The 23,066-nt window shown below is 36.4% G+C and overlaps 1 protein-coding gene across 1 annotated transcript in view; it reads left to right on the top strand.

Moving 5' to 3' along the window:
- LOC110479950 (uncharacterized) overlaps nucleotides 1–23,066 on the top strand; it is a 322,855-nt gene that overhangs the window by 140,209 nt on the left and 159,580 nt on the right. Inside the window, exons 7-13 of the mRNA XM_085585937.1 lie at nucleotides 3,733–3,818; nucleotides 4,640–6,758; nucleotides 8,616–8,774; nucleotides 9,563–9,641; nucleotides 12,715–12,777; nucleotides 16,244–16,317; nucleotides 22,093–22,155. The gene's annotated coding sequence lies outside the window, so the exon portion shown is untranslated. The remainder of the gene's footprint in view (nucleotides 1–3,732; nucleotides 3,819–4,639; nucleotides 6,759–8,615; nucleotides 8,775–9,562; nucleotides 9,642–12,714; nucleotides 12,778–16,243; nucleotides 16,318–22,092; nucleotides 22,156–23,066) is intronic.

Raw genomic sequence — 23,066 nt, 5'->3', positions numbered from 1 at the left:
CTGTGTGTTTTGCATATTAATTTTATGCAAAGCATGAAAAATTAAATTTAAAATATGTTTCAGCATTATTTTTCATAAGACTGTAACAAAGACAAAAAAGTCTTAGCAGGCAAAAGAATTAGAAGGGGCCAGAGGATGCTCAAACAGGTAAAATGTGACAACTGATAAAATAGTTGGGAAGCAGCCATGTGTCTTGTGATACAGACATCAGGGAGAAATGTTAAGCACTTCGTCATTCCTGCCCTCCAGTGTCTGATGCTTCTGATTTCTTCTTTATTGATTTCAACTAAAGAAAATATAGAGGAGTATAGAGGTGACCCATTTTGTTGACAGATACACGTGTTAGTCTTGTACTCCCAGGAAATAGTTTAGACATCAGGAATAATGGCTTATAGGTAAGAGATAAACACAATTTCCCATGCTTTCTAAACCGAGTGAATCAGCAGACACATCCTGCTTTCAGAGTCTCACTGGTTTATCTTTTATTCAACAGATTGAAGATTTAATAGGACACTGGAAATTCTTTAAAAAAAAAAACAATAAACCCCCTAAAAAGACCCTGACTAATTAACTAAAACCTCATTAACAAGAATTACTGCAATTATTGACCTTTCATTACTTCTGGAACAGAAGTTATCCACTGTTAACAAAACCAGTGGCAGACTACCCCTCTTCAACCTTATGTGATTTCATAAGCCTGATCATTTCATAAGTTGCAAGTAACTGATGTCCTGCAGTATATGTGATAATGTTATAAAAATGAAAATTTGGCATAAATTTTTACTATTGAGATATGAATTCCAGCCAAGGGTACTAGTAAGGGATTTTCCAGTCATATTCCATATAGAGTCAGTATCACACCTTCCCACACTATAAAGTGACTATGAAATGTCAGTGGCAGTTGTTTGGAGTCTCTGTGCAGTATTGACCATCAGGGAAACAATTCTTGCATTTGTCTCACATAGTAAAAGAGTATGCCAAAGCAATGAAGCAAAAATACAGCATCTGAAACAGTGACAAACTGTTGCACAGTGATACTATTATCATTCATTTTGATGCATAAACTAGTCATGTCCTACTTTCACATGGCTTCCTTTGCTTATTTAGAAAAATGCTCTTTTCAGTTTAAGTTATAGCTTTAGAAACACATGAAACCTCTTTATTTTATTCTCAGCTAGTCAGTTTTGCAAGCTATTTACTAAGGATATATGAATTGTGGAGCAAAAAGGAATATTCATGTTTTTTTCAGGAAAAAAAATCCTGTACTCTTCTCCCCAGGAGAGAATGTGTTGTAGATGTTCAACATATTTCAGTGTGACATCATTCCAGGGCACCAAAGATGTCTTATTGTATTTCATTGCACATTAGAAGAGATTGTGAATGAGAGATCCAGGTGTTTACAGAAGGGATTTATGCAGTAGGGTTGGAATTAGAATGTCTTTGAAAGGGAGATTGTGCCTGGTCCATAATGAACCCAGCACCTCCTGCACACCCTCCACAGCCTGAGCAGCTCCCATTCTGATCCTTGGGATCAGATGCTGTTGGTACAGGAACAAGTGCAGGAGTTGAAGAAAGTGGAGCTCTTGGCATTAAAAAAAAACCTGTCAATATGGTGCAGTTCCTAAATGATTGAATGAACTGGTTTTTCATGTCCCTACTTTCAGTGTATGTCCCACCCTTGGGTTTCAGGTGCTTTTACTTGCTCTCTATAATGTCTACCAGAGGATATCTTGTGCAGCTATGAAACTTATGCGTCCTGCCTTCCACAACACTTTCTAAATTCTCTTAGCAGAATACTTAACAAAAACATTTGTTGTAAATTTTCCCTGATGCAGATTGCTTGTAACACAGAAAACCATTTTTACTGATGTACCATTGTTAATTGTTTTCATGGAAATGTCTTTTGCCCTTTGGTTTGCCTATGTCAAAGTAAACAAAAAAATGGAAATTGATTCATTATCTGTAAGAGTCTGTATATTCTAATCCTTATGAATTTCTATTACTCATTGTTATTGAGACTGGAATGAAAAATTATTACATTCAGAGATCTAAATCTAGAACTATAATTATCAATGTAGTAATTAAAGGAGAAAAGACCAGTAGAAAATGTTGTCATCTTTTCTATGGTTGCAAGCACAGCATTAGACTGGATATTCTAATTCAATGTTATGAAATTAAAACAAAAAAGAGAAAGGAAAAATTCAGAAATAGTGGAAAAGTGAGTCAACAAAATCAGCTTAATGGGGAACATATTCCCCTATGATTCTTTGACTGACATTTTTCTTGTGAGATAAAGATTTTTAGATATACAGATATGTGGACTTGATTATTTTTTTTTTTTAACTAAGACCAAACATTTTTTCATGTTATTATTTTCAAAATGAAAATAAGAAAAGGTCAGATTTGTTACATCTAAATAAGTCTGGCAGTAATCTTTATTTTACGTGGATGCGTTATTTAATTGCAACACATTCTAAAAAACAGGCTGTAAGCCCACATTAAAATAGTGAATAAAGATGTAGGTTAAAATTATGTCTATTTCTATAGGTCTTTAAATAACACTGCAGGAAGCTAAACACCTTCTGTTGCTCTTGAGCTGAAATATGTGGGTGCAGGGTAATGACAGAATATTTTTAAATAAGACATTAGTCTTTAGTTAACCTTAGTGAACCAGTTAATGAGTGAACACATGTTAACAAACCAATTAAAATCCCAGGAAAATCTACATTGAGCTAAAGAAAAAAAAAAAACCCAAACTTACAGGACTTGTAAAAAAGGTTTCTTTAAGCTTTCTAAGCAGGGGTAAAAGGTTCCCTGCTCAGTCCCACATACCTCAGGAATAGATTACATTTTGCCCTTTATTTCTCAATTTCTGGTGACAAATTCTCACCTATAAACCTAATCAGGGTGTAGTTCATAAGGTAAATAGGAAAATAGTTTGAAGAAATACTACTTATTTGTGGACTGTGGATAATCTAAAAACCATGAGAATTAACAAGAATGGTGTTCCAAAACCTTTATATGACAATCCTACTATCAAACTTGAGTGGGATTTTTTTCCCAGTGTATGACTGTTTCTCCTGAACCAAAACACTTTTCATGAGAGATATCAATTGCTTTAGAAATTGTCTTTAGAAAGAAGCCAGAGATGCATTAGTTTGGACATCTACCCTCAATGTGGTCATGAGACTGTGCACAGCAAAGCTGAATTAAATGATTAACAATTATACCAGCCTTAAATATCCATAATGGTATTTATCATTATAATTACAATTATAATTATTAATATTACTTATGTTATTTAGTTCAATTAGATCTGAGACCAGAAACATAAATACGTGACCCATTTGACTCATTAAAGTGTGATAGAATATCCACAGTATCTGTACTTGCAATGGAACCACATTGAGAAGTGATTTGCAGTTCAATCTCCATGTGAGAACCCAGTTAGGAACCAGCTCTTGCTTAAAACCAGTAGCTCCCCAGGAAAGGGATATAATTAAGAGAGGAGCAAAAGTGAGCTTTTTTGTTTAACTGGGCTTTCAAATAACCTTAGAAATCATAAAGTGCATGACTAAATTACTTCATTAAAGCTGAGAATTAGCTTTTTGTTCTTAATCTCTTGTGCATCCCTTGCCTGAGTTATTTTTATTTTTTCCATGTTTGGTTTTATTTTCTCACATGCATTAATTGACTCTATACACTGATTTTGTATTTTGTCTTTTCTTACAGGTATCTTTTCACTCTCATCCTTTTTCTCATATATAGAGTAGCTGCTCTGAAAATATTTCTTTAGACTTCCAAGATAAGCCCACAAGGTCTGTACATAAGGTTTAGCATTTACATTAATTATAAGAGACTAAAAACTGTAGGAATGACAAGTATGAAATAACATATATCACAGAATAGTTTGTAATTAATGGACTATTCACCAGTTTCCTTATAGAGTGAAATATAGAAGGTTTTGAAGAGTTAAGGACAGAACTCTACTGAAAACTTCTGCTTTAGAGAATAAAGTGGATTACTTTCTTGTAATCATTTTCATTAAAGAGTTTGTTTCTATATGTCTCTGATGAAGGTGTTTCTCATAATTGGTGCATGCAAAGCATAACACACCACTTACCCAGAAGGCTCACAGGAGTAACATCCTTGCCACAGCTGATGCAAGTTCTGCACAGTGAATATAATATTCTGATTCTTTTAATGCCTCTTTTCTCTTTGTTTTTTTTTCTTTAATGATTATTTCTGGAATGAATATGATTGCTATTCTTTGAGTGCTGTCAGCATTCTGCTGGAAAATAGACACATGTTCCCTCAGTAAGTGGTAGTTAGTAATACATCTCTGTGTTCAGACACTGTTTATTCTGTATTTTCTATACATTGCTAATTTTATCTTTGAAGTCTGATGAATGTTTCTCATTGCAGTTTGGGTGCCACTGGATATCAAAGTATCTCCTATATGAACAGGCTTTTAATTTGGCAGTGAAAGACTTTTGACAATGAACGGAAGAATGACTTTTTTTTTTCCAGACGGTTATAAGTAGGTAGAGAAGTTATTGCAGAACTTTGGGAGAACTAAAAGTAACAGTCTGGCCTGTAATTTTTACTTTTTCTCTTTTTTTTTTTCTTTTTAACACAGATACTTTGTTGTCCCATCTCCCATCTTCTGACAGCGTTGTAAGATAAGTATAAAGAACTCAGAAATCACTTTGGCCATTGCTTTAATTATCTTATAAACCTGAGAAAATCCCAATAGCCTGGCAACAAGCTGCCTTGTAGACAGCTTTCTATACCATACTTCAAATTTCACTTCAGGTGACTTTTTAGTAAATAACATCAAAAAAAAACAACATTTGCTAATATTGCTAAAGTCTGCATTATTTCTTAGTGAATTTAGTGTTACAGCTACATTTTTATGAACATTAAAACAACCCATTAGAAGGAAGCAATAAGAAGGAAGACATAAAGCATTTTCACTCAAGAACTTAAGAGAAAAAGAAACTAATAAGTCAGCACTGTATTTTATATGGCTGAAGGGAATTATTTAAAATAGGCAAATTTATACTCTGCCTCCAGTTTCTTTATTGATTATTGGTTTTATTTAGTATTTAAATAGCATCCTGCTCTTTAAAAAGTTTATCTGGCCATTAATGCTTATCTCTTTGACATCTGCAAGACACTTTAAAGGAAAATATCATTGATGCAACTGTTTCCTCAAGGTGTGAAATCTAGGTGAGAGAGAAAATGATTAGTCACAGTGACAGAGTGAACATTTGGGAATCACTTTTTTCTGTGCATATAATTAAAACAATCAATAAGATGAATATGTGGAAGTCAATAGTATTTACTATAGAAGAACAAGGGAAAACAGAGCAGCCATACTTTGCATTACTAAGGTTTTGGTCTGTTATCAGGTCCTCCTGTGGATGAAACTTTGAGGGCTATGATAAAGGTCACCTTTGCTGTGCAGTGTTTGTTATCTTCATAGCACTTCAAGGAGAATGACAGTCAGGTGGTTTAGTTCTAAAATCCCAAATTTACCTTCTCAAATTGTATTCAGCATATTAATCCCATGACTTATTTTCTAGCCTGGCTTTTGCATCTCCAAATTGTGTTTATTGTATTTTGGATTATTTTGAGAATATAATTTTCCTGTTCAGCATTGCGTGTGACTTATTGATAAATATGAAAAATATAACTCTAAAATCTATTAAGTCTTCATCCTGTACTGTTTATGGAAGATTTTCATTCGGTATTTCTCCCCAAAGGAGAGGCTATTAGGTAATGTGATATACCTGTGACTAGTGATGTGCTTAAGTAAAACAGGCATATTGCAAAGCTGAGGAATTTAAACATACCACTAATATCTCTGTGTTTCTGTGACCAGTGCTTCCAGTTCACCCAGCTAGCCTCGTGCTCAGGGAAACAGCAGGGCCTGCATGTAAAATGTGCCTGTGTGGGCACCTGCACAGCATCTTCAGCCTGCACACACGTGCACACACAGTCTGAGCTGAGGTCTTGTTCTAGTAGCCCTGGATGTAAGAACCCTAATACTAACACTGGCTAGTCCTATCAAACAACTCTGCTAACATTTTAGGCTAATGTGTTATTGATAATGCTTTTTTTGAGGTAAGTCCTTCATTTGGCACCAGAATACAGACACTGATATTTGCACTGTCACAGGTAATGACAGTGCTTTGAATGGTTGTGTGAGGAAACAGCTAATGCATGTGGTAAGAGTAGAACACAGTCAAAGAGAATCAGCAAAGCTGGGGTTTAAATCTGGCTTAAATGGTGAAGATTGTTTCTGTCCAAGAGTAATCAAAGGTTTTCACAACACGGATCTGTAAAATTTCTCAGGATTTTGATGCTGTCTGACAAGATCTTTTACCCTGTGGTAAAGTGGATACATGCAATGATACAACATGCTGAGATCTATTGATATTCTCATTAGTACAGTATGACTTCAAAGCCATACCCATAACTACTACAGATGCTGTAGGAATAGGCTCAAGTTAATTAATAAGTCTTATTTTTCTGTCAGATTTAATATGTACATTAACTGCTTATTCTATAAATCCCATTTTCATCTCTGTTCAGAATGTTAATGTAATGAGTTTGCGTTGTTGGTTTTCCCCCCCATCCTGCAGTATTTGCTACAGCAATATGGGAAGAAAGATCTTTCAAGCTCCCTTCTGTCCCAAGTGAGGAGATGAACAACAAATGGATTCTAAAGGCATGAAGTGTTCAGCACTGCTGTGAGTACTGATCTATCTGATAACTTCTGCTTCTGTGTAGATTAGAGGCTGAAATATGATATTTAAAAAAGGCAGGCTGGGAACAGGATGAGCTTAGTGTTGAGTACTGGAGCTCAGCTCAATATTAAATTTAGCTGTAGCAACTTCTTCATGTCTGCAGCAGAGATTGAAGAACTCTTTTGGCAGGTCTGGGCACTGGCGGTGCCCCTGGCACTGCTCCTGGGTTTTAATATTTGAAATGGCAGCTTCTAGCTCTGTGAGAGATCATGCAGCATTTTTCAGTGTCCTGCAAAACAAGGTCTCTGACAGGATGCTCTCCTGTCCTACAGAATCAGTGCCATCAAGATTATGGATTAATTTCCAGCCCTCTCACAACCTCAGAGCACTGACAAGGTAAAAGGAAGGTGCCTATGGAGATTTGCAGCTCCCAGCAATGAATGCCCTCCTGAAATAGGTGTGTTTCAGGCATGGAGCTGTGGGTGCTGGCTTCCTTTTTCCTCAAAACTTGCTAGCTTTCCTTTGTGGTTCTGGATCAACAACAGAACAGCAGTGATGTACAGCTGAGAAACAATTTATGGTCCAAGTACCTGGAAGTAAATACCTACATGTTCTTTAGGAAGTAAATTATATTTGTGAAGCCATCGCAAATATAACCTTATATTTAATTATATGTTTTAATTTTATATTTATAAACAGAAAACAATAAAGCATGACTGCTTTACAAACTTACACAGCCAGCAAACCTCCTTGAAATCACAAAAAAGCCTTGTAAAAGTGTCACAGGTTCAGACCAAAATCCAATACCATCATAAATGAAGTGTAAAACTTTAAAAGTCTAGATTTCTTTTTTTCTCTAATGAGAGTTCTTCTCATTAAAAATTAACACCTTTCTATTATACCTAATTTACTTATAAATCTTATTGCAAACCATTATCAACTCTCACAGACATCTCAATCAACCTTATGATTAAATCTGTTTTATTCAAGCTATTCTTTTTCCACTGATTTTAATTCTATCTTAATGACTTTCTTTTTTTTCTTTGAAAATTCATTCAACTTTGGAGACATTCTCATTGTTTCATGTGTCACTATTTTCATACCTTGGAACTTGACTATTTTTGTAGCTTCCAGGTACAAAAGACATTATTACAGGTATGATTGGTTTGTTGAAGGAAAAAAAAAATCTCCTAGCTGTATAAACACTTCAACATCCATGAATGTGTTTTTGTAAAATTCTTTTTATTTACCTCTTCAAGAATTTAACACTGAAAATTAAAATTGTGTTTCACACTTCATGTCCATGTTTTTGCTAAGTATATGGGGGATTTAGTTGTGACTGAGTAACCACTGACTGCCAGCCCTGTCCTGTGACAAGAGTTAAATGTGATACTCCTGACCAGGTGAAATGGCCAGAGGCAAGCAAGAGAATCAATCTATTTCCTTGTGCTTTGGTGTATCAGACAATTATTATCAGTGCATGCTAGAATGTCTCCTGTAGAACCTGAAAATGAAGCTATTTTTCCTGATTATCTCCTCCTCTCTGACACAACATATCCACTATGAACTTAGAACAAACTATAGAAAAAATAAGAAGACAGAGGTTTTTAATAAATGTTAAGACATTTTGGAAGTAGAATTCATTCTTAGTCTACAAGGGTCCATATGGCATGCTATGTGTCTGGAATTCCTAGGATGAGTTCCTTCTCATTGTCAGGGACATGAATTGGTGGGTGCTTCCTCTGTCCTGTTTACATATTCCTACTATGTCATCTCCTTCAAAGTCATCCTAATTACACTGAGTTAGGCATTCTTTGTTCCAAAAGAAATTATTGTGCTGATTATTCCTCTTTATTGCAGTGATCTAAAACAGGACATCTCAATATATTTGAGTATTTGAGTGCATTTCTTCCTGTTGAATCTGCAATTCTTCCAGTTCAATGTGGAATTAGTCCCACTGAGTGTATTCACACGAATGTGGAGCACTCTTACAGCTAGCAAGACAAAATCTCAGTAAAGGTAAATATCTTGAGAGTTTTCGTGGATGAGTGCTCTAAAAACTGAATGTCTGTTGGTCCACTAAGAGCTACAGCAAAAATAAGCATAGTGAGGATGATATTTTTGAAAGGGTTAAGGAAATAAGAGCAAAATATGTTGCTCTTAATTCACTTTAACAAGTGTGTGCTCAAGATTTTTTGTCTAAATTTGCCATAGGTTGATTTATTCTTAGAATCACTTTAGTAAGTATTTTAAGAACAAGCAGGCATTTAACATATTTGTTGAAGCATTCTCCAGAACACCTGAAACTTGAAACACACCCTTAACTGTTGTCACTCATGACAAATGGTAGTTACTTGTTTGCCTAATTTCATCCTGTTTTTGTTTGTACAGCAGAGAACAGACTATGGAGATCTATTTTAAGAGGAAATGCTGTAATATTCTGTCATTCACTCATTGCTCACATGGCATGATATTGTTGTTTGTGCTCTGTTGTTGTTAGTCTGCCAGCTTGGGTGTGATAATAAACACAAGATTTCAGCAAAAAGCCTACAAACCATGAAGTCCCCATTGTATGTTATTTGGAGAAGCAGTTTTGATATTTGTGTCTCAGCTTGCATGAGCAATATCACATTACTCGAAATTGTGTTTTCCTACAATGACTCCCACAGGTAAGGACTTTCTGCAGTGTCAAGATTATTTTGTACAACTTGGCACAGGTAGGTTTTGCTGCAGGAGCTTGTTAAACACAAAATAACGCAAAGTTTCTGGTCTTGAATCCAAATTTTTCCTCAATTCTATCTCTCCAGATCCTGATATACTGCTTCTGACCTTTTCAGGCAGATGATGGCTGAGACCTGAGCATATGGATCCCCTGTTTGAATAAAAGTAAGATATCTTTGCTACTTATGTGACATGAAAGGATACGTATCTATTACCATTTTTACTTAGAAATGAATTAAAATTCAAATCTTTGAATTTAAGAAACATCCCTGCTTAAAATACTTATCATTTCTTGACCTGTGGGTCATTACTGTCTAGACTGCTTCAGGTTACTGCTGCTATTTGATTTATGGAGCTTTTGAAAAGTTTCCTCTCTCCCTTTTACAAAGAAAGGAATTTTGTAATTAATTGATAGGAAGTGGAGATGTTAGTTTTACCCCTCTGCTTTTAGACAAATTATTTCTACTTAATCATTCCATTTCTTTTTGACTGAGTCCTTCATTCAAATATGGCTCTAGGAAAACATCCTGATAGATTTATTGAGAAGTATTTTCCACTAATGAAAATAAAATAAAAAAAATTTTAAAAGTAAGTAGAACTTCAACTATTTTGTTTTCTAGTGGATTAGTCTCTTTTATAGAGCATTTTAGGGTTAAGAAAGAGAAAAGTTCTGCAGAAAAACTCCAAAAACCTGCTCATTCAGGAGCATTATGGTTACACCTGTGGTATCTCCCTGTAGTCAGGAGTATCAGTGGTCTCTGCCAACAAAACAAAAGAAACCCTTCAGCCTCTGTGCTGGGATGCAATGAGGGAGTGGAGACAACACAAGTTCAAAAGTTACACAAGCTCAGTTACAAGAAACTGAAGCATTTTAGAAATGGTTTCTGGTTTTCTAACAAAACATACAATGCTACATTTGCACACCATATTCTACTGAGATTGCACATTAAAATATGTATAAAATACTGCTCAAATAGAGGTTTTTGAAGCAAAGTGAATAGTTATAATTTAAGCATCTTATCCTTAGGCAATTGTGTGATTTTTAATTTCCTAATGCCATATTGGATATACAGTATGTCTAACAGTTGCAAAAAAGAAAAATGAAAACTTACCTTTGTTCAGAATAAAGTGATGACAGTGCTAAGTAAGTTCTAATCATATAATTGTCATTTATTCAGAAACATAATTCTCTTGAGATGGCTTGATTGCATTCATTATCACTAGTTAGAGATGACTTAATGTTTTTATCAGCCTGACTCAGAAATTAGAGTACAGATGTCAGAATTTGCTCCTAAATCAGCCTGCAGGGTTCTTTTGGGTAGTTTTTTGTTGTTGTTGTTGTTGCTCTTGTTTTTGTGTATGTGTGTGTGTGCTTTAAACATTTCTGAAGTTAATTTCTGTCTTGAAACTTGTTTTGAAAACTAGTGTGTCTGCAAAACTATACAAGCTTATTTATTGAATTAAAATAAACCAATCTGAAACTGCTTTTTTTTTTAAATCACTGTAATTTTCAAATAATTTCATTTCAGTTTGACTATGAATTGCTTTACTGCTGTGCATGTCCTGGGATAGTGCCTATCTCTGGATTTTGCACTTCAGGAATTGGCTAATGATTTCTCAGGCATTTGTAACAATCTCACTGGTGGAACTGTAAATTAAAGGTTACTAGGAAACAAAAATTGGCAGTAAATACCACTCAGTGGTCATGCAAGGGACAGTGAAAATTAATCCTTTACTATAGAGTGAGGAAAACTGCCTGATACATTTGCTGGTATTCTTCCAGCCAGAATTTCTGTAATGACAGTTAAATTTCTGTTTACCCTTTGAACTTTGAAAAAAATAATCATTTACCCTTTGAGACATCCTTGACAAACACCAGCTACTTTATAACACTGCAGAATGACATTTATCAATCAGTTATAGATTAGCTGTGCTTCTTTTGACTGGAAAAGGAATACTTCTGACTGGAAAAGAAATAATGGTGCAGTTCCTCTCTGGTTATGCTAAGGTTTTGAAAGCTTCCAGAATTGGTTTAGAGAAAGTAATAATACATTCATAAAAAACATAATGGGTGACTTCAGATAAACCATGAGTTGATCTTGGTGAACCCAGGCTTAATCCAACCAGTAGGAAGTTATGGGAATCCTTTATTCCTTACTGAATATGAGTTGCTAGTATAGCTAAACAATATAAAAATACATACAAGATACTTTTAAGTTTCAGTTCTTCACCAGAAGATATCCCCAGCATTGTTATCTCATTTCTCTGCTGACTATTTCTTTCCCTGCTTATAATAGAAAAATCTGGAAGTGATTAAATTTATTCTGATGCATATTTTTGGTGAACTGAGGTAGAATTAGGCAGAAAAGCATCCTCTCCAAAAATCTTTTGAAGAGGATGCTTTTGCTGTCTCCCATTGCATGTTTGCATGAGTTTCTCTGTGGCAGTGATTACTCTCTGTAACTGACTTGTATTAGTGGCTTTCTGTGACTCTGGGCTGGTAATATTGCATACTGGCAAGATTCTCACTGAGGTTCTGTGGAAATGGAAAACAGATGACAAATGATATAATTTAAGAACTCTCAGTAAGTGCACTGTTAGTGCCATTAGATCTCCTGCTTGTTGAGGACTGTGTGAGATCTGAGCTCCAAATCTGTGAGCACAGGCATTTGTTTTCCTCAGTATCACTGATTGCATTAGGGTGGTGGAAAGACAGAACAGGACTTGGAATAGGGAGGGGAAGAAAGGAAGACTGGGAGTTTGCACTTAATGGGAAACTGGGACTGCACATGTCTAATTTCTGATAGTTTAACACTGTAACCTAAATAATAATCTTTTAATTACAGATCAATGTGATGTGGGCCAATATGTATATGGAGGTAATTTCTGGAAGTAACACTGCAAAACAAATGAACTGATAAACAACATTGTTCTCTCAAAAGATAATTTATGTATCTAGTGATTCTCTTATAGAATCTGTCTGGAGCTAAATCCCAAGGGTTTAACATATTAATTAATTTTAAGTATTTTACTCCATATTTAATTAGAGAGTAACCTGGTATATGTTTCCTGTTCATGTCTGAGCTTGGGTATTATTCTTGATTAAGGTCTGTCATTTAGAAATCATTCCTGTGTGTAAAGTTGCTAGGTTAGAGCAGGGGGTATTTTGAGACCTGGTATATTCAGAGCTATCCAGGTATGTCTAAACATAAACCACCTAATTGTACCTTCTTTTCAGGAATGCTTCTGAGAAAATCAGCAGAGTTTTGAGTGCTGACATCCAAGGAGCTGCAGTATCAGTGTAAGGTCATTTTCCAGACTTGCTTGTGGAGATATTGTGATTAAGTCACTGGGTGAAATCATGGCTGTATTGGGGGTTAATAAGAATTTTAGCAGGAATTGGATTTCACTTTGTAGGTAAACTTTGTTGGTAAACCTGGCCCTGAGCCAGGACCTGTGAGCTTTTCTGCAGAGGACACAAATAAGCAAGTGGGTTTTGCCTTTTGAGGAGCTGGGAAAAAGACAAACATAAAGAGGCTGAGCTCAGGCATCTGTTACCATCTGCCATAAGCCTGCACACTGCTGTGTTTGGAAATACATTTAGAACGCATGGATTTTAATATCCCATTACACACTTTTGAGTACAGAGATTTTGGAGCTGCATCCTTGTATGATAAACTTGTCTTTGCTAGAACTTCCCATATGAAACTTGATAATATTTTTGCTACAGATTTATTTCTGTACAACAGATGTAAAATAATGGTAATCTGTCAAAGGTGTTACAGCCTTAAGCTAACTGAGATAAAATGCAGTGCATAAAAGAAGCCAGGAGATAACACACACAAGATATTTTCAGACGCCTCTCTAGTAAAGAACTTAATTGTGGACTTAAATGCAACTAACTTGCATTAGTGCATACAAATGTTAGGGAGGTTTTTAAATTTCATTGCTATTTCATTTGCCTTAAAATGTATACATTGGGAAATTAAAGGAAGATTATTTTATATTAAATACCAAAATAAAAAACCAGTAACCTGGTAGACATGAGTACCCAATGTACGTAATTTTTATTTGGCCACTGACACAGGTTGAGAAAGTCTCTATGAAAGTATCTGAAAAGAAATAGAATATATCAGATATAAACTTTCTATAATTCTGTCCAGAATATATGCCACCATCTCAATAAAGCATGGGAAAGGAATTCCCAATCTGTGTAGGTTAAAAACAAAAATTTTGCTGAATTCATCTATATGTGGAATTAATTTGGAGCAGTACCAGTGTGGTGAAGCCATGGCCACACTGTACCACCTGCACGGGAGGTACTTCAGACTCCACCCACTGCTGTCTGCTAAGAGAGACTTGTTCCCTGGACCACATCTGGCTAAGCTGCAAGTGGAAGGAGCATCTATTTCATTTCTGTTTCCTCCACACTCATTCTGTGACGCAAAAGAAACTTTATGATGTGAGGATAACTAAGCAGTCCTTTCCTAAAATTGTTTAGAAGCATCTTTAAATCTTAAATATTTAATTTGATTCCTCATCCCTCTTTTTTTAGGAGACAAGGTCTTAGATATTTGTCTCAGACAAATGACTGGTCACTGAACTGCAGCTTCTGATATAATGCAAAATGTGAGAAGCAAAAACTTTTTTATTCTTTCTTTCCATTCTCTTGTTTCAAATTCTCATGATTATAGATTTTCAAGACTTTGAACATTATTCACATCTGATTGCTGGAGTGTATTTTATAAAAATCACAGACAAAAGCCTACAATGGTTTTCAGTGAAATTCTAAGGCTTATTTCAAAGCCTGACTTTATAAGCAGTAGCTGCAATGTGGGGGTAGTAGTTTGGATTTTATGTTATTTAGGAACTTAAATCTCCAGATTTAAGAAAGAAACAAATTATATGCTTTGCTAGTAAAATCTGGTGTAAGAGAACATTCAGTTAAAAGGAATACAAATATCCAAAATAAGCATATGAATTCACTCTTTTATTTTTGAAATTGTGATTATGTCCTCACCGGGGGCTTATTCATCAGAATAGTAATAGCCATTATTTACTCTCTTTCCACACTGAGCACAAAGTGACCATGCAAAAACAGAACCACCAATGTGATAATCCAGCTGTTTCTTGCTGCTTTTACCTTGAGCTCTATGAAATTCATAGCTGCATTAAGCAGTAGGAAAATATTTATAAAGATAGCGCTGCAGCTGGGGAATAGAAGGAAGCATGGGTAAAACCATATATGAATTACTTTGTAGGGCCAGGGGAAATGAGAGAGTCCTATTAAATAAGAGTGCCTTTTGAGAAGGTCTTAGCATAGTTAAAAAAGCAAAAAACACCATGATCTTTTTTTTGCCAGTGCTGGTGCATTTTTCTGTCCTGGCACAGCCCTGGCCAGGGCCCTTGGGTTGTTTGGCTTGTGCTGGCCTGGGGCTCTGGGCTCGTTTCCCGGGGTCCAGCAGCCTCCTGTCCGTGGCCCCCCCAGCTGGGAAAGGAGTGGCAGCACCAGGGGTCAGAGCATCTCATGTGAATGAAAACCAGCTCAGAGAGAATTAAAGCAAGGCAGATTTAGAGCTAGAATGGAAGGGACTGAGGAGTTAGGGCAGAGGATTGATAGTAGAAAGGATAATGGATTAAATGGGAGACAAGCAACATTACTACATGAAGTGACACTCAGATTTTCCCCCGAAACAGCTAACTTGTGACTTAAACTCAGTTCAGAAATTTGAGGAACTATTGCCTATACAGAAAATTGAAGTCTTTCCTCAGATAGGGAGGAGGTGAGGTAGCAGTGTGTAACCTGAAGTTCCAGACAGTCAGAGGGACTGAACTGCCTGTTATGGAACATTCTGGTGCCCAAGCTGGGGCATGGCTGTAGCTGAGAGTTTGCTGTATGGGGGTACAGCTAAGAGGAAAATGGGGCAGATCACTGGCCCTACAGAAAACTTCCTAGTTCTAAGAAGTTTTCATTTTCACAGACAAGAAATGTAGCCTATTAATATGAAAATTAAATACTGCAGAGGAAAGAACCCTCCACAGGATCTGTATTGTGGAAAATTAGTTTCTTTAAGTTTATATTATTTGCATTGCTTCAATCTATCCCCCAGGGTGCCTGTAGGAGCACCTCTGATTCTTGAGTTAACATTTCTGCTCATAAGCAGCAGTGGCTGGGTGATGTGCAGAGTACCCTGTGATTTCTGGGCTTTTTCAAAACCAGCTCCCTGGTTAATCTTTATATACTGCGTGCTGTGTGTAAAAAAAAAAAAAAAAAAAAAAAAAAAAAAAAAAAAAAAAGTTGATCTTTTTAAATTTAAGCTGTTATTTTTCTAACTATGTGACAACCCACATAAATTCAAAACCGCTTTTATGGTGCTTTTCCATTATTTTTTGTTGCTTGCTAATTACTTTTCTTGCCCGATTTCATTTGCAGTTTGAATAAATAAACTGTTTGGTTCTGCCTTCAGGTTATTGTAGGAATAGTCAATATGCAGCTATAATAAAATCATAAATTTCTTTGAACAGGCAATTTCTAACATATACTTTCACAGAGTTTTAAAGTTCTATTATTGTAGAAGCAACTTGCTTAGGAGCTGCAAAGTTGCAGTGTTAATTCTGAAGTTGGGAAGACATTTTAAATCATGCATAGCTCTATACATTGTACAGGTAGTTTAAATATTTGGGTGGCAACTGTGGTAAAAATTATTCTGTTGTGTACTGGAATGCAGAACCCTGAATAATTTTATTCCCTTTTTATCTAAATGTAGGGAAGTTTTGGGCCTTGATCTAGGCCTTGCTGGGGGGAATCATACTACTGCATATTGGATCATTTTTACCCCAGGTAAAACTGTACAAGTTAACTACTTCCTTTTCCATGATATTACTTTTTTAAATTGCTATTCTAGTTGATCATATGAAACATCATTATTCCTATTTCCCTCAATCTCCTTCAAACCACCTGAGATTATCTTTATTACTCTGATGGAATTGTCTCCAGGCATGCTTAAAAATCTGTGCAGAACAAGAGAATCACTAACTTGGAGTAAAAAATCTCAGAAAGTGCCTGTTACCATCAAGGACAGGTGGTTTCATTAGAAATAAAACTCATCATCTCCCTTCTGTCAGTGTAGCAGCAAAGTTAGGTCCTGCTGGGCCTGGGTGCAGCCAAGGGAGCACAGTCTTGGCACACAAACGTTGCTTTCTTACTTATTCTGTTAACAATGCATAATATAGCTGTTTCCTACACAGGTTCAGTCACATGGCAGTTACACTGCTCTCCTGGGATGCTTTTTTTCATTTGTGCTTAGATATTTATTATCGTTCAACACATTCTGCTGACTGTTAACCTGTGTTCAGCTTGGTGGGCTTTGCTCCTGCAGCCCACTGAGCTCGTGACTACCTTGGAGCATGTATATATCCCATTTCCTCAAATACTTGGTTTCCTCTCTGTATCCCTCTAGGCTTTGTAATTAGATCATAGAAAAGAAAATGACAGCTCCAAGTAGCTTTGCATGTATAAGCTTGAAAATAATAAGGCATTAATTTAATTTTGTCGAGTATTTATATCAATGCAAACACATTTGCATTTGTAACACAAAGCAGTGAGCATAGATTAGCCATGATTTGGGATATCAAAGCACCAAGAGGGATCATTACCAACACTATAAATGCTAAAAATTACTTAGGTATATCTAAATAGTCACAGAGATAATTGCTTTTTAGCTGCCACACAGCTATTTAATATTCTTTAGAGGTCAGTTTCCCAAGCCTTATGTATTAGTGCATTGTGCAAGGGCAGTTTGTAGCAGTTGTAAATGAAAGAAATACATGAAAGATTTTATAATATATAATAGCTAATAGGCCACTAGTGGCTCCTGCCTCAAGAACAAGAATTAGTATGTCTCATGGAGACTAATACACATCTGGCTGATGTTCTGTGGGTGTAACATGACCTTGATCTCTGGACTAGAAAAAAGATCATGGTGGCAAAGAAATTAATTCTGCTTGGTAAGCTCATATTAGTGGCAATGGATGAGGCAATTTGTCAGGCCGCAGGTGAGTTCACTGACTAAGATTTCCTTTCTTCCTCCTCTTCTCTCAAAATAACAGAGGGCTAGTAAGCTGTTGCATCTAGAGGAGATTTATAATCATAGCTGTGTGCTGTGTATTTTACATATAAATGTTGGGACTAGTCTAGGTCTTTCATACCTGCCCTAAGTAAAATATTTTGGCAAACACTAAATTAATGGGTGTTTAATCAGCCTGGGAGGGGTTTTCGAGGTCAAGGTCACAGGTTTGTATTCAGTTAGAAAATTCGTTTTTTATCTCTTTGATTTAAGGCAAACACTTAAATGTGTGTTTCTGGTACTCAAGCATAAATGTCAAAAAAACCAGCCTTGTACAACACAATGAGCCTAATCTCTTTAAAGGTTGGAAACGAACTTGTGAACCCAGGGAATTGTGCTGGGGGCTGCAGTGTCATATAAGTCCTAGACCTGAGAATACTGAGGTTTTCTATGCTCTTACCTCATGTGTGATGAAAGGATGCAAAATGTATATCATGGGGTTAGAGAGGGAAGCAGGGAGATGAACAGCCTACATATAGCATGCTTGTTAATTTTATACATATATGACTTCTCTATTACTATTACAGCCCACATCTGAGGCTAGAAATCCTTGTGGTAGTCCATGTGAGCACAAAACACAGCATTTATCCAAGCTGGCTTGTGTCAGTGTGTACCATGGCTGGTTTTCCACAGAGGGAATGCCTGGGCATTGGAGGATGCAGGGAGATTTCTGCCTTCATTTTCTCTGTTACATTGTGCAGTTGGGATTGACTGCAAAAGCTGCAGTACTATGCTTGAGGATCACGACCTAGAGCATATTTCAGGTCCCTAGCATTTTTCTTCCTCTCTCTCCAGATAGTGATTTTAAAAGAAAATAACACGAGCAAACTGAAATAACAGGCAAAGTAGCCATGCTTTGTTCCCTGCTAAGGTGCATCATGCAGCTGGTCCACTCGTGTTAAAAAGGGTCCAAAGTTCAGACAAAGGATGCAAAATGGAAAGAATGTGACAGAAGGATACAATTTCCAGAATGACACTTAAAACAGGGAGGTCACTCTGGTGCCCAAAAGCTCTAAGCGAACAAGCTCTTGTAGATCTGTCTGGGCAGATAAAGTTACAGCATTTACCAGCTCTTTTTACCCCTTAGATCCTATACATACCTAAATATAGTGGTAAAATTGAAAAAAAGACTAAAGCCATTGGCTGGATGCAGAATTGTTTTTTATAGGTCATGACATGAGGGACAATCTTCATTCAGTGAAATGTTCAAACACAGAGAGAGATATAACTTTTACTAGGTCACCAAGTTCTTGCTGAGATGTAAGCAGGCTCATAGATTTTATGGTTATGTAACATATGTTTATATTTATTTTTATATATATTGTGTTTGCAGTACTTCTAGACCCAAGTCTTCAGGGGTATATACAGTAAATATAAACAGATCTAACCCCCTGCACATGCTAAACAGCAGAATACAGCTCATTTGATCATCTATAAGCTTGGGATGGTAGGAGCTGACACTGGGAAAGGCAGGAAACAGCAATCTTGCCTTGGGCCTCCCAGCAGGGAGGCAGATAAAGAGTGGAGCTCCAGAGGCTGTCTGACTTTCACAGTTTGCGTCCACATCTCAAATGCAGCTTGTGTGACTCCTCCTTACTGACACTGCCTCTTGGCACAGGCACAGCAAACTGCCATGAACTTACTGAGATTCATCTTGCTCACTAGCACCAGTTAGAATTCTAAAATAGTAGTGTCAGTATTTGGTCAAATTTTCATTTAGTAGCATCAGTTATGATAATTCTTGGTATTACATTGCTATGTGGAGTATGATGCTCCACTATATATTTGAAATACTATTTTCCATTAAGAAAGACTTCTTAATAGACATGAAATATCTAACCTTTTAAATGCAATAATGTTTATTATTTGTAGTGTAAGCAGTACAAACACTGTAGCTAATCTAAACCATTATAATGTAATTATACAATAATGAAGTCAGACAGTAATTTACATTCCAAAATTTACTGCAGATTCTGTAGTGAAACTACCTATTATAAATACAAAATTACTTGGTTCTGTGATTAGAGTTACATCTCTGGTTCAGGTTGTGAAGAAATGAAGAACAGTAGATTTTTGGATGAAAATAGGTTAAAAAGTTGCCATAAACTCTAGGAAAAAGTTCACTCCAGTGACATTACACTGCATTTTCCCTCAGGATCTCTCTTCATAGGTTCATACATCCTTGAGAGACCCTGAGTGGCTCTTTTAAAATATTAAATTGTTTTAAACCCCCCAGTATGAGGCATAAGAATAACATGCTTTATTTAAAATAAATCCTCATTTCACTCCATATGAAGAAACTTATTCAGTTTATTAATTATTTGTTAATTAACATCAGTCTACTTTGCAAAAAATTGTTGCTTGCTTCTAATTGTTTCTCAAAAGCATTTATTCATACTCTTATCTTTGCCTGTATGATCAATCCCATCATTATGACTGAAAACCAAACACTGGAACTAAGCATTTATTTTATCAATAGACCCAGATTTAGTTTTTTCTGAACATTCTGAAGGTTTTCTTCATGTCATGGTTTCCTTAATGCATGAGTTGATTCACCTTTCCAGAGAAACATTTTCATTTCTGATAGACTTTGACATTTAAAGTTTAAATCCTCAAGCAACAGCATAGGACAAAAACTCTAGGCGACAGGATTTAAAAAAAAAAATATTAAAAGGAGATGTCACTGAAAGTATAAAATGGTAAAATTGCTCCTGCTTGTGAACTGTGACTAACCCAAGTGGAGGCAGTTTTTCCAGTAGTTGGACTTGAAAATTATTTTGTAATTTAACACTCTAAGGTGTCACTGTTAGATAAAGAATCCTATTCAGCATGCTATAGCATGTCCCTGGCCAGTGTGAAAACCTGAGCCTGATGTAATTCTGATAGGTTAAAGTTCCAGCACAGAAGTACGATTCTAATTTTTTTTTTCCTTTTGGCTACAAGGCTTAGTAATTATTTTAGATTTGACGTCTTCTACCTTAGAGGCATATACATTTAAAAATACAGAAGTCAGGTATGAAGTCATTCATAAATAAAAGTTAAAACACACTTGGTTGTGAGAGAAGTTATTTTCTCCAAAGCAATGTAGCTGTCAATACAAAAATTTGCGATATGTTTTAGAGATTTCTGAAATTAACATCTACTTTCAAAGTGAGGGTAAGAAGCCTAATTATATCCTTTTGCTTCCTGGAGAAGCCCATTATATCTAGGCTGACTGGCAGAAGACCTTGGAAACTTTTGGCAGATATCAGCTGCCTTCACACTACCCAGGCAGGAGCTGGCATGTGTCCTGGGAGGGCAGGACTTGAGCATGATGGAGAATCGGTGCATTTGCACCCTCCTGTTTAGGTGAGGTATCACCAGAAGCCCCTGCTCACTCACACTGAAAGAGGGGGTGTGACATTGACATTCTCTGGACAGAGAGACATAATTCTGTCTCTCAGGAAAAGCACAGCGAGAAGAGAAAACAATCTTTATTTGTTTTCTCCTTTGTTTCCCCATGTGGAACGTGGTGTGGGGATTGTTTACCTGCAGTGGTTGCTGGGTTGGATTCTGGTGAAGGTTGTTTGGGTTCAGTGACCAATGGGATCCAGCTGAGGCTCGGGCTCTCCGCAGAGTCACGAGTTGTAGTTAGGTCAGTAAGAACCCGCTGATCTGGAGCCAGGCATCGCTTCTGCCCTCATCCGGTCCCACTCGCTGCATTGTTACTAGGGGGGGTACAAGGTAGAAGAACTGAGGAAACTGCAGAAATCCAAGGCAGCACAGCAGTGTCCCCAGTGCCACCAGCCTGTCCCAGGCTGTCCCTCCCGGTGATGCTGGTACAGAGAGGAGCTGTGCCCCCAGAGCTCAGCAGCAGCGTTTTCCGGGGGGCTGAGTGTGCCACAGCTGCATCTGCTCAAGGGCCAGCACACCAGGATCGTGTCTTACTGGAAGTGGCTAAATCCACCATGACAATGAGAGATGGCAAAATTTGGACTAGAGCTAACCCTCCATAAAACAAAAGAACTATAATGGCTTACTGTGTCTATAACGTTTTTTCTTTTCATCTGCTTTCCTTTCTAGTCCTTTTTTATGCCTTTTAGTCAATCTTTTATACTAGACATGTTTTCTTTCAGACTGTTCTTTCTGTGATTTGCAATCTTCCTTGTTTCCAATTATTCCTCTCTAAAACAGTCTAAAACTTTCAAAGAATTTTCAAATTCCTAATCCAGATTTTCTGTACCAATTAACCAATTTAGTAGGCATGTCCTTTACTTGGACATTCAAGTGCCATTCTTCAGGACTGAGCATAAAATCCTCTCCTGACAAGAAAGGTTTTAAAATTATTTATTATAACTATTATTTAGGCAAATATATAAGAAGAGGCTAGTGCTGCAGTCACAATGATTATTTCAGGAAACATAAATTAGTCTTGAATTTTGAATTAACTTCCTAAGATTTTACTTAACCTTTTGTATTTAACAAGTAGGTAAACTTCTGTGTTTCTGTAGGATTCCATAGAAATAAAATCATTCCCTCTGCATCAGGGACTTCTCAGAACAGCAGATCAAAAGGTAATTCTATCCTTTATTTCCATCTTCAGTGTGTATTTTTTCATTCCTTTCTGTCTGCTTTTGTTTTACCTGTCCTCTTTTCATTTTATTGACATGCACTCTGGAATTTTACTCTTCACCTTGCTGATAATTCACTGGGTAGGAAAATTAAAATAAAAAACAATTCTAGTTTTTTTATTTACCATCACACTTAAAATAGGCCTAGTCATCTATGTCTTTCTAGATGGAAAAAAATGCTAGGAAACTAAAGTAAATGGTAAAAAAAATAAAGTTTCCTGTGATTGTTTATGTTGATTATCATTGCTAACTAAATAAGACAGAAAATGTAAAAAATACTTTTTCACATGCAATGCTCTCATCTGCTTAGGCTATGGAAAAGTAAACCAAAACTCTGCAAAAAATACAGGTAATTTAAATTGCTACTGGAAGCCAAACACTGCACATACCACCTATAAAAATATATTGTAAATCATAGACCCTGGATTGCAAATCATGGATTTGCAAGCTAAAAGGGGGTGAGACAGATGACAGGATTAGAAAGACAAATCAGTGCTGGAAAAGGAATGTATTCAGTCTTTGGCCATGCAGCACCACCAGTCATACTTCCCTTCTTGGTGAATCAGATTCTTGTTTGCAGTATGGAAGAGATGAGAACAGGAGAGAGGATAAAGTGGATTTTGTAAATCTAAAACCATGAGGTAGGAAAGTGTTTTGAAGGAATTCCTCAGAGCAGTAGAAAATCCCAGATCATGCATGTTTAGCATCACTGCATTGTGAGTTGCTCTGGAATCAATGCAAGATCAGCTTTGAGGGGCCTTGTGACAGGGACCAGAAATCCTTTTCTCATGTAGGGAACACAAAGACTGGGGGTATATAAACTGTGTCATCTGGTACAAGAAGCAAGGAAGATG

This window comes from Lonchura striata, chromosome 8 (genome assembly GCF_050655825.1).
Source record: "Lonchura striata isolate lonStrDom1 chromosome 8, ASM5065582v1, whole genome shotgun sequence".
NCBI lineage: Eukaryota > Metazoa > Chordata > Aves > Passeriformes > Estrildidae > Lonchura > Lonchura striata.
Note: the sequence above shows the minus strand (reverse complement) of the source record. Positions and strands in the feature narration are given on the sequence as shown.